The sequence below is a fragment of the Phyllostomus discolor genome, chromosome 8 (assembly GCF_004126475.2).
Source record: "Phyllostomus discolor isolate MPI-MPIP mPhyDis1 chromosome 8, mPhyDis1.pri.v3, whole genome shotgun sequence".
NCBI classification, from domain to species: domain Eukaryota; kingdom Metazoa; phylum Chordata; class Mammalia; order Chiroptera; family Phyllostomidae; genus Phyllostomus; species Phyllostomus discolor.
This window is the reverse complement of record NC_040910.2, coordinates 65,137,656-65,156,279: the sequence shown is the minus strand read 5'-3', so window position 1 is coordinate 65,156,279 and position 18,624 is coordinate 65,137,656.

Sequence of the window (18,624 nt, the reverse complement as noted above, 5' to 3'; positions counted from 1 at the left end):
TCTCAACTTGATAGCACTGTTTAGAAGAGTAGTTCTCAAGCTTGGGCAAATATGCAAATGGTTCAGAGAGGCTTAAAAAATGCTGAAACCCTAACACACCTCAGACCAGTTACACTAGACTCTCTAGGGGGTAAGGCCCCAACATTGGTAGATTTAGATAGCTCCCCAAGCATGAACCTGGAGGGCATCATGCTAAGTGAAATGTCAGACAGAGGAAGACAAATACTGGATGATCCCTCTTATATGTGGACTAAACTCTAAAAAACAAAATAGAGTGGTAGTTGCCAGGAGCTGGGGAGTTTGAGGTGGGGGAGTGGGGAGATACTGGCCAAAGGTATAGATTTTTAGTCACAAGATGAACAAGTTTGGGGATATAATGTGTAGCATGGTGATTATAGCTAACAATTCTGTATCATGTATTTGAATGCTTGGAAGAGAAGAATCTTTGTGGTTCTTACCAGAAAAAAAGAAATGGCTATTATATGATGGGCTGGTGCTATGGAGCCACCATTTTCCAGTTCATACTTGCACCCAATCAACATGCTGTGCCCCTTAAACTTACACAATGTTATGTGTCAGTTATATTTCAACAAAGCTGTGAAGAATTTTAACAATGCCATAAAAAGCTCTGTAAGTGATTCTAACATGTGGCCAAGATTGAGAAGTATGGTTTTCAAAGTGTGGGTTCTGGGCCACATCGGCATCCCCTGGGAACTCAATAGCCACTTGCACTTTCAGGCCCCACCTCAGACCTCCTGAATCGGACACCTGGGTTCCGCAAACATTTGGCTGCTTGCAATTCACACTCGGGGCAGTGTTACTAGACTTCATAATACTGAAAGCTACAGAACTTGACTTTCTCATTGAGTACATTTTCCTCTATACCACACTCTTCACCAATAAAGTCAATTCCTAAGCAGCCCCCCTTTATCTCTCTGGATCTCCTCGAAGGGAAACCCTGGTATGGTCAGTCTTAAGCCTTTCAAAATCGGCTGTGTCGCCCCGAGTCCCTCACTGCTCTGCTGGGCCCTGTTTCATCGGGCAGCACCAAGCGGGCATCTAGAACATATTCCCTAAACTGCCTGAGAGTGGGAAGACAGACTTGTGTTTCATAAGGGATTTTCTTTCTAAAGAGCTAAAATCCTCTAAATCCCTATTTTTACCTTACCTTCTAGACTCAGTCTTCAACAGTATATTTTCAGCACCTTGTATAGGATTGATAATTATTTTTGTCTTATCCTTCACAAGTGAATACACAATTGACTCCCTAAAGTCCACTGATGGGCCTTCGAGGTTAAAGATTCCACCTGGTCATCATTTTCTCAATTATAAAGAGCTCATCTAAACCTACAGTTCCTATCACTAACTCTAATTGTATTTTTCCTCTCTCAGTCATTTTTATTATTACTAGGTATGAAAGGCAATAAAACTGTTATGTTATTGCACAGTTGGCTGTAGCAACATATCTGTGGGTGCAAAGCCTGCATTCCCCACGTGAGATGGCTTTGTTCCCATCCAGCAGTCTATTTCCGTGTGAACTAAAGGCCCCAGGGCATAGTGTCTGAGGAAGGTGACTGGAAGGCACTGAAGATCCTGCCTCTGCCTTTAAGCCTGTGCTGGCACATCAGAGGCTCCTACAATCTTCCCTGTAGCCCCCAGCGCTGTGATAGTTTTTCCACAAAATCCTGCCCTCAAAACATCTAGGCCTTGCATGTTTTCACTTTCTATATACTCAGCAAGAGAAGGGATAATAGAGGACATCAAGTCTCTGTTGGCAGCAGTAAACACCATGAACTTCTTGAGAAAGGGAGTTGTCTGATAGGAGGGATGTTCAGAGAAGTTGATTTAAGACATGGTATTCCATATGAATTGGAGCAAGAAGAGGCTTCAGTCAGAGATCAGTTGATTCATTCAATAAATATTTATTGAGTGCCTGCTGTTGCTAGGGACACAACCCTAAATAAGGTACATTGCCTGCTTCAAAGAATTCATATTCCATGCAGGAGTTGAAGATGCACCTTGAATACAGTGTCACAAGGGCATGACAAGATGCTGTGGGAAATCAGGACGGAAGTATCTAAGCTGATTTGGGGTAGTGTAGGGTAGAAGAAGGGTCAAACCTATAAATCTGGGAGGATGTAGCCAGATGATTGGATGGAGGCTGATGGGGAGGCAGAGGGAGAGAATCTTGTGCAAAGATCTAGATGTGAATAAACTTGACTTGTTGGGAACTGCCATTCATTCCCTGTGAATGTAGCAGGGAGTGCAGTGCGTGGGGTTCTGGAGGGTCAGCAATGATTGTACTGCAGGCACATTAACAGCAGCCCAGCTACTTTTGACCTCCAGACTCTTCTATCCAGTTGCTACCTGACTCCTCTATTGGGATGTATCCATAAATATCTGAAATTAAAACGAGCCCAAAATTGAACTCCTAGTTATCTTTACTAAATCTTCTCCCCTAACTTCACCTGCTCAGGAGTGCTCAAGCTAGAAAACTTGGAGTCATACTTGGCCATCTCTTTCTTTCACATTCCTGATGTCCAATCCATCACTGAGTCCTGTCAAGACAACTTCCAGAACACCTCCCTAGCCCATTCACTTCTTTCTATCTCCTCAGGCACCTCCAGCCAGTACAAGTTACCACCCTGTCTCGTTGGGCTCCTACAGTGGCCTGACCTGGCCTCCCACATATTTCCTCCTGCTCCTTCCAGTCTAGTCTGCTCATAGCAGCTGGGGAATCTTTTAAAAACTCAGATTGGACTGTGCACTCCTCCAGCTAAAAGCTCTTAAGTAACCACCATTAAGTTTCAGATCCTAACCCCTTTATTTGTCTTGAAAGTCCAGCCTCATTTTATATCCTTTTCTCCTTGGTCCCCATGCTTCAGTAACAATAGTCTTCTTTCAGGTCCTGGGAAGAACTTCACCCCCTTTGTAGATGCCTTTCTTTTAACTCCTTGCCTGGTTCACTTACACTTTTCTTTCAGATCTCAACTCTGCTTCCCCTTACCTGCATGAATTCCTCAGTGAGGTCTTGTCTGTGGTAAATGGTTAATGCAGTGTGCCATACCTCCTGGGATTCATACTCTCAGGTAGTCCTCCCTCACACTGACTTGGTGATGTGACTGCAACTGCTTTAAGCAACAAAATACAACAGAAACAGGGCTGTGGCCCTTCCAGGAAAAGCCTTTGATTGGTCTGGCCACTTCTGCTTTCTCTTGCTAAGAATACTCACTCACTCTTGAAAACTCCCCTCCCTTCAGAATGCAGCTGCCATGCTATGAATAGCCCAAAACACTCGGAGAAACCATATGTAGGCATTTTAGTCAACTGTCTCAGGTGAGCTTCCAGCAGACAGGCAGCCTCAACTGCCAGCCACTTTGGTTAGACATCCTGGGTGTTTCAGCCACTCAGGCCCCAAGCCAACTGCAACTGCAGTCAACTGCAGGAGACCAGTCTGCATGACGTGGGCCCAGCTCCCACTTGGAGATGCACAGGACTCATGCCCATGGATAAGTTCTCCTGTGGGGAATCAGGTCTGCAATATGCCTAGGCCACTTTGAGTCTTGCTCTTGCTAAAAAACTCTCTCACCCTGAATTGAGGATATTTACTGCAAACTAACTTCCTAAAATCCATGCTAAACTTTCCAAGGATGAGTGTAACCAATTCAACCACTTTTGCCTTTTTATTTGCAAATATCCCTCTTCTGTGATGTGACTAGCAGCATTGGCTCCTTTGTTTTCTGTAAAAGGTAACCACCTAAAGTGAACCTGTGCATAGAAAATGAGGACCATCATGTAACGTGTTGAGAAACCCAATAAAGGCCAGTCACAGCAAGGGCCAAGGCTTTTGCTCCCCTTGAGAGAAAAGCCATGCTGCCCCTTTTCCTCCACCGGACTTGGCAGTCTATGTGAATGTCTCATTTCATCCATAATGACTTGGACACTGTGAGCCAGTGTCTGCATCAGTCAACATCATGTGGAACAGAAGAACCACCAGCTAAGCCTAGTCAACTGATGAAATTGAGAAAGAGTGAACCTGCTTCTTCTTATAAGCCACTAAGTTTTGGAGTGGTTTGATAAGCAATAGTGGATCATTGGAACAATGCCCAATCTAAATGAACTTCAGTTCTCATTTTAGCTCAGAGAATCCAATCCCCTTCCTTCATTGCATTTGCCACAATTTATACCCATGTGTGTGTTTGTGTTTGTTTGTTGCCCTTATCCAGCCCTGGGTTTCCATCCCCATATAGCAGAGACTGTGGCTTCTAATACACCAGAATGGGATTGTCAAGCAGCTTAAGAGTTCTTAACTGTCTGTTGAATGAAGGAATAAGGGGCTTAGATTATTTTCCTGAGGGAAGTAGGATAAGAATTTTAAACAGATGAGTGACAACACAGTTTGCCATGAGAAAAAAAGGTGATATTTTAAAACCTAGCTTTTAATGAGGGCAGAAAATTTCTTAGAGAGCTTTACTTATGGTTAAAAAACAATAAAGACTTTTGGTTTTGAAAATAGAAGGCTTTGGGGTTAGTCTGGGTGAGAATAGGTGAGACAAGAGAATTTAAAAATAACAGAAAAATAATGTAAAAGGTGACTTTCTTGGGCAGAGAAAAATAAATTAGAAGGTTTTAATTTTTTTGAGAGGAGCTCTAGTGAGGCATTTAAGGAGATAGAGACCTAGGTGGGGGCATTGTGGAGGGTCATTTCATTCTAAGAGTGTCCTCCAGGGACATGGAGAGGGGTCTGGTCTCCAGGGAGAGAGGTGTAGATTTGTTATGGTGGAGGAGTGACAGCCTGGGTATTAGCTTCCTGTGGCTGCTGTAACGAAGTACCACAAACTGGGTGCCTGAAAACCCTCAGAAATGTATTGTCTCACAATTTTGGAGGCCAAACATCTGAAATCAAGGTGTGGGCAAAGACATGCTCTGTCTGAAGCCTTTAGTGGGGAGTCCTTCCTTGCCTCTTCCAGCTCTGGCAGCCCAGTTACTCCTTGGCTTGTGGCAGCAAAACTTTACTCTCTGCTTCTGCCTTCACATGGCCATCGCCTTGTGTCTGTCTCCACATGGCATTCTTCTCTATGTGTGTGTCTATGACCAAATTTCCCCTTTCTTATGAGGACCTCAGTCACAGTAGACCCCACCTTACTGGCCACATCTTCACTTGTTTACATCTGCAAAGAGCCTGTTTCCCAATATGGTCCCATTCACAAGTACCAGGAATTAGGGTATCAGCATAACTTTTGGGGGAGATACAGGTCTATCCATAAATTGTAACCTGATTTAAGTTGTTATTGGGAGGAGCTCTAATTTCACTCCAATATGCAACCACAAAGTCTTTTTAAATTACTACAGGCTTTGCGGACCTTTCAGTGGAATATCAGAGATGTTTGGGAATGAAGGGGAAATTTGGGGAATTAAGAAAGAGGGAGAAAGCATGTACTACAATGAACCCTCAGGATATGTGAGCCTCAGAAATAAGAGACAAGAGTGTGGACTTCCTGCAGTTATGTTCTAGTTATCTTATTTGGCTATGAAAAAAAAAAGTGTGAACTTGAAAGACTCTGGAACTTGGAAGAAAATCAAGTTGCAGTCACATTAGCACTTTAGAAAGATGGTGTTGGCTGCTGCAAAATGATGATGTGGGAAATAGATTGGAATAATTAGGAGGAAGGACCAAGCAGTCCGTTAGGAGCTATTGCAGTGACTCAAACAAAAGAGGATGGTAGCCGGGACTTGGGTGATGGATTGGAGTTTGGGGGAAGTCAAAGGGGATCACAGAGACTCAACTAAAGGAATTTAGGGGGTGAGAAGGCACCAAGGATGACAAGCAGGCTTATGGGTTAAGCACCTGGGTGGATATCAATGCTAAAGCTTAACTGAGAAACTAAGAAGGATGGGCGTTTTGCTTCAGGAACACAGATATGAAGAATGAGGGCCTAGATGGGGTGGTGGCTGGAGTAGGACTCAGCTGGCTGACTAGCCCCTGCTTTTCCAGTTTGCCAGCTTTGCCAAATGTCACAATACGGTCATGGTCAGATTGAATGAGCTCCTTAGCATTTGAGAGTATAGAAGGGAAGGTTGAACTGTTGGAAATCAGAGAAAAATCTCAGCTGAACTGGGGACTCTGGGGAAAATTATATCATCTTATGGAGTTTTTAATAATTGTTTATTGTTTAAGAATTTTATTTTATTATTATGACATTTTTTAATGATCCATGGATAGAACATATGGCCATTGATACCTTGCTCAATAGTTGCAGAACTTTGTCATCTTGAGTGTTTGTTCTTTAGGGGTTCTCGGGCTCATACAGACCTAGGCATTTGGATGACATCAAAACGATAAGAAGAGAAGAACGACAAAAACGACAAAAAGAGAAGAATTTTAAATTGATGACTTGTGACTTAGTATAGTGCAGTAAATCATTAAATTAACCCTCATTACAATTTGGTAATTACAAAGCAACTAGTTGGTAACCATTAAAATCTTACAAGCTCATTCAATAGGATAGCCTCTCATGCATATCATATCTATATCTATCTCTTTCTCTATCTCTATTGAACATATCATCTATATCTACCTATATCTATACTACATATCAGGAGTAATGAGCTCTATTCCAGACCTACAAGTACCACTTTAATGATCCTGAATGTGAAGATCCATTTGGGTCACTTGCCTTCTACCCAGATGACAATTTACCCATGCCTTGTTGGGGTCCGACCACTGGCTCCATGAGGAAACAGGGACTGATGTGGCAGTCTCACAGTATCAGACCCTTCTTGCCTCAGTCTTCCCAACTTGAGTTTCTTATGCCTTCTGTCTGCAGGCTCAGCCCATTCCATTCCAGATTTGGAGCACTGTGCTACCACATACTAGCTCTGATCCCTTGGGAAAATTACTAAGCCTCTCTGAACCCAATATTTCTTAAGAGCTGACTAGAGTCAATGATACTGTCCTAACAGGTTTATAAGGATTAAATGAGATTTTACCTGCAAAATACTTATCTTACCATTTGGCACAACTAATATTTGATAAACATTGCTATTCTTCACTCACCTCTCCTGAGTTAATTTTGATCAAGGTGGGAACAGTATCTAGAGCCTCAGGTTCATTTTTGGTGGTACTGAAAAGCAACTCCATTTGTACAAAGCTAGATTTTTGGGTTCCAGGGTGAGTCCTTTAAACCCAGTGACCTCAGTGCTGTGGAGTCCCTCCCGCCCATTAGCCGAGCCAACCTGCTTTAGGATTTCATAGTTCCTCTAGAGTTCGAGGCTGCCTTGGACTCCCCTCTGTTTGGGTAACTCTTACCCTCAGCTCTGATCTTTATTCCTCTCCAGCCAGGGGCTTGAGCCACCCCAGAATGTCTAGTCAGTGCTCTGGAATTCTCACCCTGCTGCCTGACAGCTTTGTACTTTCTTGGACATTGGGTCCCAATGCATGCCCCTCTTGCAGACTAAACCCTCAGGTGAGAAGGTGGGCTCCTGAGTTCTCCCAGCCCTCACCTCATGCACAACTCAGCATCTCCCAGTCATGTTCTATTTCCCACCACTGACAGACATAAGGCACAATGTGGCAGGAAGGTTGCACAGGAACCAGTTGTAAAGAGGTGATATGAATGTTGGCTCATTCTGTGCCTGTGAAAATGGGAAGATGGGGTCAAGTTTCTGGTCACAGAGGAAACACTATTGATTCAGTGGTTGTCCCTTAACCGATGTCCTTGCCCTGCTTACCTCCCTCACATGCAACTTCTTGCCAGACTTCCTGGGACCCTGACTAGACTCCATCTCCCCTTCTTGTCCCTTCCTGTCACAGCCCAGCTCAAATCCCATGTTTTTTACAATCCATTTTGAAGATTCCACTACACCCCAATCATTTTTCTTTGAACATTGGCTGCCTATTTTCCCAACACTACACTCATTAGCACTTTGTTATTCAGCTCACTGCCCATCCTCTACTCATATCTATTAGTTTATTGTCTCAGACAATTTCATGTTCTAAGGGTTTTGTAACCCTCTATTCCAATCTATGCACCAATCTCACCTTGATTACAGGAAGAACCACCCTCTGGGTCTCTGCCTCTGGCCCCACCTTGCCACAATGAGCCACCACAGTGCACCTGGTGGGACAGTTCAGATTTGATGTCAGAAATATTCTTTGGTGGCTCCCACCATTTTCAGGACCTACATTCTGTCATGAGACAGCACACAGTTTGTCATGATCAGTCCCCTGCATGCCTCTTCTCCCTCTTTCTTAATGACAAAAAAAATATTCTGTGATGTTCTAAATTAAAATCACCAGATAGTGAGAGAGAGAGAGAGAGAGAACAGTTAGTTCATTAATAGCTGTGGGCCAGCTTAGTGGATGATGGGATTTTGGGTTAATTTCCAGGTGGTCATTTCCATGATTATTCTTTTTTTAACATTAAAGATTAATTTATTAACAGGAAAACAGTCAATATTCCAGATTATCCTCAATTAACTATATGGTTTATAGATTTCTAATAACTTAGTCACATATGCAAAGCCAATGTTTTCCTATAAGTAACATAATCACAAGTTCTTGCAGACTTGAATATATTAGGGGGACCATTATTCAACTTATTTCTGGTTAACACATTTGCACAAGACAAGGCATGCAAATAAGATTCTTGAGAGCTATTCTGTGACTTTTCTAAAGAGAGAATAGCCAGGTGCCTTTGAACCCAAGGAACCTCTGCTTATTTAAACATGAACTTTCTGGGCTTGCCTAGCAGCTCTCCAAGGGAGCAAGCACTATTCCTTGGAGCCTGTGCCTATGCCAGAACTAGCCTCTTTTCACCTTCTGCTGTCCTCTTTGTCCATAGTGATGAAGACTAATTGGATCATAAGGAAAACATTCTAAAACTTGTGATAATTATTTTCTGACTTCATTGAGTTCTGCCTCAGTGAACATGGATTCCTAAACACTAAGGGTTAGTTTTGCCCATTTTCCAACCTTATGTTCCTGAAATCATATTCTTTTGCATCAGCTGCCTTCACCCAGCATTATGCTAGGGAGCATCATCATCTGTGCTGTGTATGTAGCTGTGGTTCTTTCTCATTCCCTCCTGTATCTCATTCTATTCCATAAATATACCATATTTGATTGATTCACACCATTGTTAGGAGATTTGGGTTTTGTCCCCTTCAGTTATTCTTCTTCATAGTGTTTCTGTACTACTAAGCTTATTATTTAAAGTTCACTCATCTTCTTCTAACTGAATATAAGCTGCATGAGAGTAGAGACCATGTTGCTCAATATTGGATTTCCAGAACCTACACAGACCCTGGAACAGAGTAGGTGCTCAAAATAGGTGTTGCTGAATGTGTGAACGCTGACTTAAACTCTTCCTGGTCCGGTGAGGTGAGGTGTCTGGTGAGGTGTTCCTTATTCATTTCCTCCTTTTCCAGGCCCTCACCCACCTCTCCAGGCAGACTCCCAGCAGCAACAGCAACAATAATACTCTAGTGGTCAAGTGCTTACTCTGTGTTAGGAAGTATACTAACATGCACTCTCAATTAACACTCTCAAACTCTTCTGAGGTAAGCAGTCTTTTTATCCCCATTCTACAGATGAGACACTGCAGTTTAGGAAGCTGCCACCTGCCCAGTGTCACGCAATCCGGAAGGTAGGAGTCAAACCAGTGGCTGGTTTTGAGGCTAGGTTCTTTGTCCCAACCACACGCTGATTCTCATAGACAACTCTGTCTACAGATGTGTTCAGCTTGGCTCACCAGGGTTTTGACATTAAAAACAAAAATTAATGCAAATATCATAGAAAATGTAGATTTTTTTCACAATGGACCAAGGCTCAGAAAGGTGATTGTGAAAGTTTAAAGCAGTTACACAGCTTGCAGGTAGCTCAGCCGGGACTTGCTCTGCAGCCTGGCTATGAAGCCTGTTCTTTCCAGTTGAATATTTTGCCTCAATGCTGTGAAAGCAAATGTGAACAAGAACTGTGCACCCCTGGGACCGTGAACTACTTCCTTCGCAGTGGGCAGTTTTCCCCAGCCTGTCCCCCTGCTCGCCTCTCTCCCATGGCCCGTGGGCTGGGCTTCTCCTTTGAAGCTGTCCAACAGATTAGGAAATCTATTCAAACTCTTCATGGGCCATTAGCATCTTTTCTTTTTGCAGGGCATTCTGTGAATAGACTGGCCTGTTTTAGAGGAAAGAAACATAAATAAGTCCTTGAAAAAATAAATTTTGACCTGAAGAGTTTGTAAAACTCAAGTCTTTATCATCTTGATCATCTCCAGTCCCTAAATTGGTGAAATAACATTTCAAAATGTCATGAAATAAAGTGGCCAGGATATGCAGTGATTGATGTGGGGGGGCGGGGAGGTGGCAGACAGCTCTAGTACTTAGCTTGGAATTTATGAATCAAAAGCTTTAAAACTTAACCCAAGAAAGTTTTTTTAAGTACTACTATTTCCACCTAATTAAGAACTGTCATACAAACATGATTTATTTACAGCTATCATTCATGTATAGAGTAGAATTATTCAATTTTTTAAAAAATTTCTAATGACTTTAGTGCATTAACTCAAAGGTTTTTAAAAAATGTTATCTTTCCCTTTCTGGATAAGAAATTAATGCCTACTTATCATATAAAATTTAGAAACTATAAAAAATATAATGAGAACATAAAAATTACTTGAATCCTACCACCTGAAGATAATTATGGTGAACACTTATAGGAAAACATTTTCAATTTTTTCTGTGCACAGTTGTACATAAATTTATACATTATATATTTTATGTTATATAGCCTGTGTAAAAATATATTTTTATGTATTTAACATTACATTGTTACTTATTAAACATACTCCTAACAGTACACATTGCTAGAAAACATAATCTTGAATGACTTCAAAGTAGTCTGTCTTGTGGATTTACTGTAATTTGTTTAGCTTTTCTTTATTATTGGAAATTCTGTGTTTCTGATTTTTTTCTGTTAAAAACAATGTTTTAAGGGAAACTTCTTACACAAATACTTTTCCATTTTGGATAATTTTCTTAGTTTATATGTAAAAAGCATTAGTAGGATGGATACAAAGTCAAAGGTTATGACTTTTACATAGATTTTAAAGAATTGCTTTCTTTCTTTTTTAGCAATAGTTATATGAGAAAAAAATGGGTAGCTTCAGGTGAGAAAAGCAGGGTATGAAATTGATTCTTCATTGTTATCTCAATTATTTAAAATACATTAAAAGTATGTGTTGTATAAGAAGGATACATGTTAGTTATTGCCTCTGAGCAGTGAATTGTCTTGTCACTTCTTTAGACCTTTAAACTTTTATACAAGGAAGGTTCCTGTGAAGCCTTTCTGCCCTCTGCCCTCTGTGGCACATTTTTATGGGCCACCATAATAGTGGGCTGCATTCATCTCTGTCCATGCACTATTTTCTCTTATTTTAAATTCCCCACTTACTTTTTATTCGTTTTGAAGTGGTTATTGTTTTTTTAAATGAAGGTTATATATGCCAATTAATTCTTCAAGGCTTTTTACCTGATACAGCCTCCCCTTCCCACCCCCTCCCGCCCACCCTGCTGCCTGCCCTCTTCCCACTCCGCAGAAGGCACTCAGTTTCAGCTCACTTTGGGGAGTTTTATGTTTTGTCTCCTTCAAAGTCTTCTGATGCCAAATTACTCTAAGATCCCATTTTACTAGTGGACACACAATAAGTGCTGAAGTTTTAATAGTTCCTTGACAGTATCCATATTAAAAAAAAAGATGCAAGGTCAGTTAAAATGAACTTTCCTAGGACTGGATGCCCCAAAAGGATTAGTTCAATCCATGATTCAAAACCATTGAATTTTAAAGAGAAAAATACAAAGTGAATTTTAAGTACAATGATAGTTACTTGCAATGGTATATAAATATTAAAGAGTTTTTATAAATATTGCCTTTTAAAATGTTTTAACTACTATGTTTATTCAGAACGTATTATTGAAGACCAACTGAATTCCTGACGGTGGGTGTAGAGTACTAGGCAAACAGAGCAGGTGATGCTTGGTCAGGAGGTAAAATGATTCCCCCCCAATTCTGACAGGTGACTTTTCCAACACTACCAGGAAACTAACCCTGTTCTGACAGTGTCTACCAGCTCCCACAGGGTAAGAACTCAGTCCTCTAGGACTGTCCCCGCCTCCTGAACTCTGTCTTCAGACACTAGTGGCGAGTCCAGGTTGTCACTCAGGCTTTTGACTGGCTACAGAACCTACACTGTTTACCAGCCTGGAAAAACACACCTCGATTGCTCTCGGCACAGACAATTCCAAGGGGTATTGGAGCTTTGGGCTAGAAAGGGGGATGAAAACCAAATACATATTTTTATTAGAAAATGTATATTACAGGAGGAAATGAACATTAATGAGATTACCACAAGTAATTACAAATAAATATGTAAGTTGGTCCGAAGGTTGTGGGCTATTGTTAAGCTGATTAACAAATAAATATGCAGTTACAAAGTGTGGTAAGTATTCAGAAAGAAAGCACAGAACATTATGAATAAAAGAGCATGATTGTATCTGAGAAACTCAGGAGAAGACTGTGAACTAGGATCTGAATAAATGAAACAGGTGAAGATGAGGGAGGGAAAAATAGAAAAAATAGTGTTGCAGATGGGTAAACAATATGCACAATGGCCTTCATACCCAAATAATTTTTCCCAACCCATGACATACAGTGTCGGGCAGGAGAAATTTTCCCCTTACCACTTTATCTCTTTTGGCTGGTCAAATAATTCAAATGACATAGAGCAGATTAATGAGAGAAAATCAATTTTTAATATGTGTGCACAGGGAATTCACAGAAGCATGAAAATCCAAAGATGGTGAAGCACAATGAGATACAGATGCCATTTTAGATTAAGGAGGGGGAGGTAGGCAAGTTACAGGCAGATGAGAAGGAGCAAACATTAGGTAAACAAATTCTTGCAGGGGCAGCCAGAAACAATGGGACACAAAGGTGAATCTAACAAGCAGATTTTTGCTTGGATGCTCCCAAGTCTGCTACACTTGGTTCATGTGTGCTAAGGTGATTAGGCTAAGGTTCCCTTCCTAAAGCAGGTTTTTCTATCTGAATCTCTTTAGGCAGGTAAAATCTCTTCCTGATTTTGCTGGGCTTTAATTATTTTTAGCTCTAAATAATCTGCATGCCATAGTGGCACATATATGGGGAGACTGGCTCCCAACTCCCAGAACAGCTACACCATTGTATGCAGACCAGCATTAGTGTGCATATGAGCAACTTGAGCTGGTGGTCCTTTACCTTATAAATGATATTGGAACATTTTTCCCAATAATAGCCCTATTTTTATTGAATGTTTGAGATATGCCAGGCACACTGCTTTATATTTCTTATTAAAACCTAGAATTTTAAGCTGTATACTTAAATTTTTTTTTATTTTTCAATTACAGGTGACATACAATACTATATTAGTTTCAGGTGTACAACCCAGTGATTACACATTTACATGACTCATGAAGTGATCATCCCGATAAATCTAGTACCCATCCGACACCATGTAGTTATTACAATACTATTGACTATATTTCCTATGCTGTACTTCACATTCCCAAGGCTATTCTCTAAATACCTATTTGTACTTCTTAATCCCCTCACCTCTTCACCCATTCCCCTACAATCCCCTTCCATCTGGCAACCATCAAAATACTCTCTGTATCCATGATTCTGTCTCTGTTCTTCTTGTTTGCTTAGTTTGTTTTTAGATTCAATTGTTGATAGATATGTATTCATTGCCATTTTATTGTTCATAGTTTTGATCTTCTTTTTTTAAAAAATAAGTCCCTTTAACATTTCATATAATAATGGTTTGGTGATGATGAAAAAAATGAAAACTCCTTTAGTTTTTTTGTTTTTGTTGTTTGTTTGCTTGGGAAGTTCTTTATCTGCCCATTGATTCTAAATGATAGCATTGCTGGATAGAACAATCTTGGCTGTAGTTTTCTACTTTTCATAACCTGCAAAGTTTTTTTTGAGAAATCAACTGATAGTCTTATGGGAACTCCTCTAAAGGTAACTAACTGCTTTTTTTCCTGCTGCTTTTAAGATACTCTCTTTATCTTTAACCTTTGACATTTTAATTATGATGTGTCTTGGAGTGGGCCTCTTTGCATCCATCTTGGGACTCTCTGTGCTTCCTGTACTTGCATGTCTCTTCCCTTCACCAAATTAGGGGAGTTTTCTGTTATTATTTTTTCAAATAGATTCCCAATTTCTTGCTCTTTCTGCTATCATTCTATGAGGCGAATGTTAGACCTCTTGAAGTTGTCCCATAGGCTCCTTACACTATCCGTGGTTTTTTTTAAATTTTTTCTTTTTGTTCTGATTGGTTGTTTTTGCTTCCTCATGTTCCAAATCATTAATCTGATTCACAGCTTCATCCACTGTACTGTTGTTTTCCTGTAAATTATTCTTTATTTCAATTAATGTACCCTTCATTTCTGACTGGATCTTCTTTATGCTCTTGCTTAAGTCCTCATTGCATTATGCTTATGCTTTAGTCCTCACTAAATTCCTTGATCATCTTATAACCAGTGTTTTGAACTCTGTATCTGGTAGATTGTGTATCTCCATTTTGTTCAGTTGTTTTTCCAGAGTTTTGATCTGTTCTTTCATTTGGGCCATGTTTCTTTGTGTCTTTATTTTGGCAGCCTCCCTTGTGTTTGTTTTATATATTAGGTAGAGCTGCTATGACTCCTTGTCTTGGTAGTGTGGCCTAATGTAATAGGTGTCCTGTAGGGTCCAGTGGCACAGCCTCCCCTATCACCCAAGCTTGGTACTCAAGGTGTGCCGTTTGTGTGGGCTGAGTATAACTTTCTCTTGGAGTTGAGCCTTTGTTGCTGTTGGCAGATCAATGGGAGGGATTTACCCAGGCCAATCAGCCATAAGGTTTGGCTTTGACCACTGACCACCAACCTCCACCCTCTTTGGAGGATCAGCTGTGCAGGGGCAGGGTTGTGGTGCTCTGATATGGTCTATAGTTGTCCACTGGGTGCTCAGACCCTGGAATTTCCTAGGTGGTGCAGACCAGTGTCAGTTCCCATTTGTATTTTGCCCAGGGCCACCCTGCCTGAGCTATAGAGCTAAGATAGCTGTTACTTGTGCTGGGCTTGGAGATTTCCAGGCAAAGCTGAGCTGTGAGTCTAGGCTGACTGTTGTTAGTGCTCAGCCTGGGGTCACTTAGCAAGAAATATGGGAACTGAGGGCTCACTGAGATTGGCTGTTGCTTGTTCATTAGGACTTAAGAAGTTGTGAAACATGAGCCAAGACCAAACATTCATATGGAAAAGCCATTGTTAATAGGTGTAAGTTGAGTGGGATGGAGCCTTAGGAGGTCTCCAGGGCAAGGCAAACAATGTGAGCCAAGCTGATGGAGTGTCAGATATGATACCAGCCTGCCTGCTCCATGGCTCTGTTGGGGTAGAGTTCAGAAAAGGGCCTCTGCCTACCTTTCTATCTAGGAGAGAGCTATTCCCCAGCTTTTGCCTTGCTTCCAGGTACTTCACTGTTTCCCTGCATGCCACTATTGACCTTTAAGCTGCTACCTTATTGCTGGAGCTCAGAGGGAATAAGTCTCAATAAGTTCATGTATAGGTTCTTTAAGAGGAACTGCTTGGGACTCCAGAAGTTTCTTCCATCGACTCAATTCCCACTGGTTTTTGCAGCCCAAAGTTATGGAGGCTTACCTTTCTGGCACTAGAACCCTGGGCTGGGGGGTTTGGTGTGGGCTTCAAGATATGTATCTCCAAAGATATGCCTCCAGAATTTTTACCCATCACACATGGATGTGGGACCAGCCTGTTTTGGATCTGTACCCCTGTTACCAATCTGGATGGATGTGGTTTCTTTGATTCTGCAGTTGTCAGACTTCCATTCAACTCGATTTCTGATGATTCTGAGTGATGGTTGCTCTATAATTTAGATATAATTTTGATGTTAGACTTTTTTTAAGTCTACTTTGTTTTGTATAAGTATTGCTACCACAGCTATTTTTTTTGTTTCCATTTGCAGGAATTTTTTTTTTCATTCCTTTTTCATTCCTTTTAGTGTGTGTGTGTCTTTCCATCTGAAGTGAGGCTTGTGTAAACAGCATATGTGCATATGTTTTATTATTCACTCAGCCTCTGTATGTCTTTTCATTGGAGCACTTAATTCATTTGCATTTAAAGTAATTTTTGATAGATAAGTAGTTATTGCGATTTTATAATTCATATTTTTTATTATTTTTCTTCTTGAAGACTTTTTTGTAATATTGTTTTGGTGGTAAAACTCCTTTAGCTTTTTCTTGTCTGGGAAACTCTATCTGTTCTTTAACCTTGCTTGTAGGTCCTTGCTTTTCATTACTTTGAATACTTCTTGTCAAACCCTTCTTACCTGCAAAGTTTCTGTTGATTTCACCCATTCAGTTGAAAATCAGCTGACAGCATTATGGGAGCTCCCTGATAGTAACTAACTACTTTTCTTTTACTGCTTTTAAAATTCTCTTTGTCTTTAATCTTTGGTATTTTAATTATGAAGTGTCTTGGTGTGTGCCTCTTGGATTCATCTTGTTTAGAGACTTTCTTCACTTCCTATACTTGATTTTCTTCACCAGGTTAGGGGAGTTTTCCATCATTATTTTTTAAAGTAGGTTTTGATTTCCTTGTTCTCTTTCTTGTCCTCAACTAAAATACACAAGGGGCCAAAGGTGATACCAAAATTTCTAATATTAATTTTAAGTATATGTGTTGCCAAACAAGCACTCTTCATTATTAATTGTCAATGAAAACTACATCTCTCACAAAGCTCAAATATCCATTTATGAATAAAACCAGTAGATTAGGTCTTGGAAGGCTGTATGTGTACTGAATGTTCATTAGAAATCTCTCTATTGGTTTTGTGTGATAAAGCACGTCAAAAGAACAGAAAAACACAAAATCCATATTGTCAGTGCATTGTCTCCGTGCAAACTGACTACATAGGGCTCAAAAAGTTGTTTGATGAACATAGAATAAGAACAATGACAAAGAGAATATTTAATGGCATCAGGGATGCCAGTGGGTTTGGTTTGCACAACCTCCCACCTTTATTTCCATGCCAAGGACAGCCTTGCCTTTGAGATGAAGAGTATTTGCAGAAGTTTGTTACTCTGGGCAACATGTGGACAGCACTGCCAACATTGACTTTTCAATCACCTTTTCTGCTCTTCCACTAGTGACAACACCTTTTAATAAGCACATTCTTTTTTTTTTTGTTTTAATGATGGCCTATTGAGAGGGTTGATATAAAGTTTTGGTGGTCATCCTGTTCTCCTCAACTGATGTTACATTATTATTATCTGATCTATCAAGTGTTTTTATTCATCTTTTTTTCATTCAGTAAATATAAATAGGTGAGACCAAAAATATGTTTATTTTCTGTATTAGTCAGGATTTTAGTTACCAGCAACAGAACTCTTGCTTGACTTAGCTTAGAGAGAATCATGTATGTTTATTAGGTCAAATATCAAAATCAAGACACAATAATATTTTTGAAACAGAAACTGTATCATGCCCCTTTTTGACTTAAAACTTTACAATGGCTTTCATTGTACTTGGAATGAAATTGGAACCTCCACTGTGACCTCAACTTTGACCTGTATTGTCCAACGTAATAAGTCCCTCAGACTCTCCAGCCTAACTTTGTATCCCTCTCCACGTTGTTTGCTAAACTCTCCCACACTCATTTTGATTCTTGAACAGCTCAGATCCTTTTCTGCCTCTAGAAATTGTACTTCCTCTGTGTCCTCTCTGGAGTGGTTTCCCTTTGTCTTCTTCCAAGGAAGGTACACTCTCATTCTATAGTCCCCAAGAATTTCCTCCCTGACCACCCTATTTGAAGGAGGCCCTTCCCCATCTAGTTCATTTCCTCATGTGAACTCAGTTCATGCAGTTCAGATGCATACTCACTGAACACATTGGAAAGGGTAAAAATTTTTGGTTGTTTTCCAGATTTGCCTCAATTCTCTATTGTGAAAGACAATGGGTCTTCATTCGTCAAACCGATAATCCCATTGTGTTTTCAGCCTAACTCAATGCATTCCAGAACTGAGTAGAATGGGAACATGCTTGAGGCCAGCATGGATATTCACAACAAAGCAAGGGAAGTCTGTCAAACCCACCAGCCTCTGATCTCCATCACATCAAATGGCTCGCTTCACCAATACTCCTACCCCTACCCCTTGAATTCATTCAATGGCACCACATGGGAAACTGAAGGGATTTGGAATTTAATAAAAACATCTGTTTCCCCCCTGAACTGAGGAGCTGGATGGGGTGGATCTGACTGGTTTCTGGCATTGTGCAGCCACTCTGAAGTGCTACCCTTTTTTCCAGGCAGACCTATAACAATACCTTCATTTAAAAGGCCTTGAATGTGCTTTCACCAGCTCTGTAAGTAAACTTCAATGCATGGGTCTACAAGATGCTACCAACCACATGGAAGACTCTGGGCACATACTCCTGGTCATCCATCCATTCAGGTATGTGTATATTCTTTGAAGGAACAGGTGGGATGATAAGATGTTGGAACTTTAGCCCTCAAAGACCCTACAGCCCATT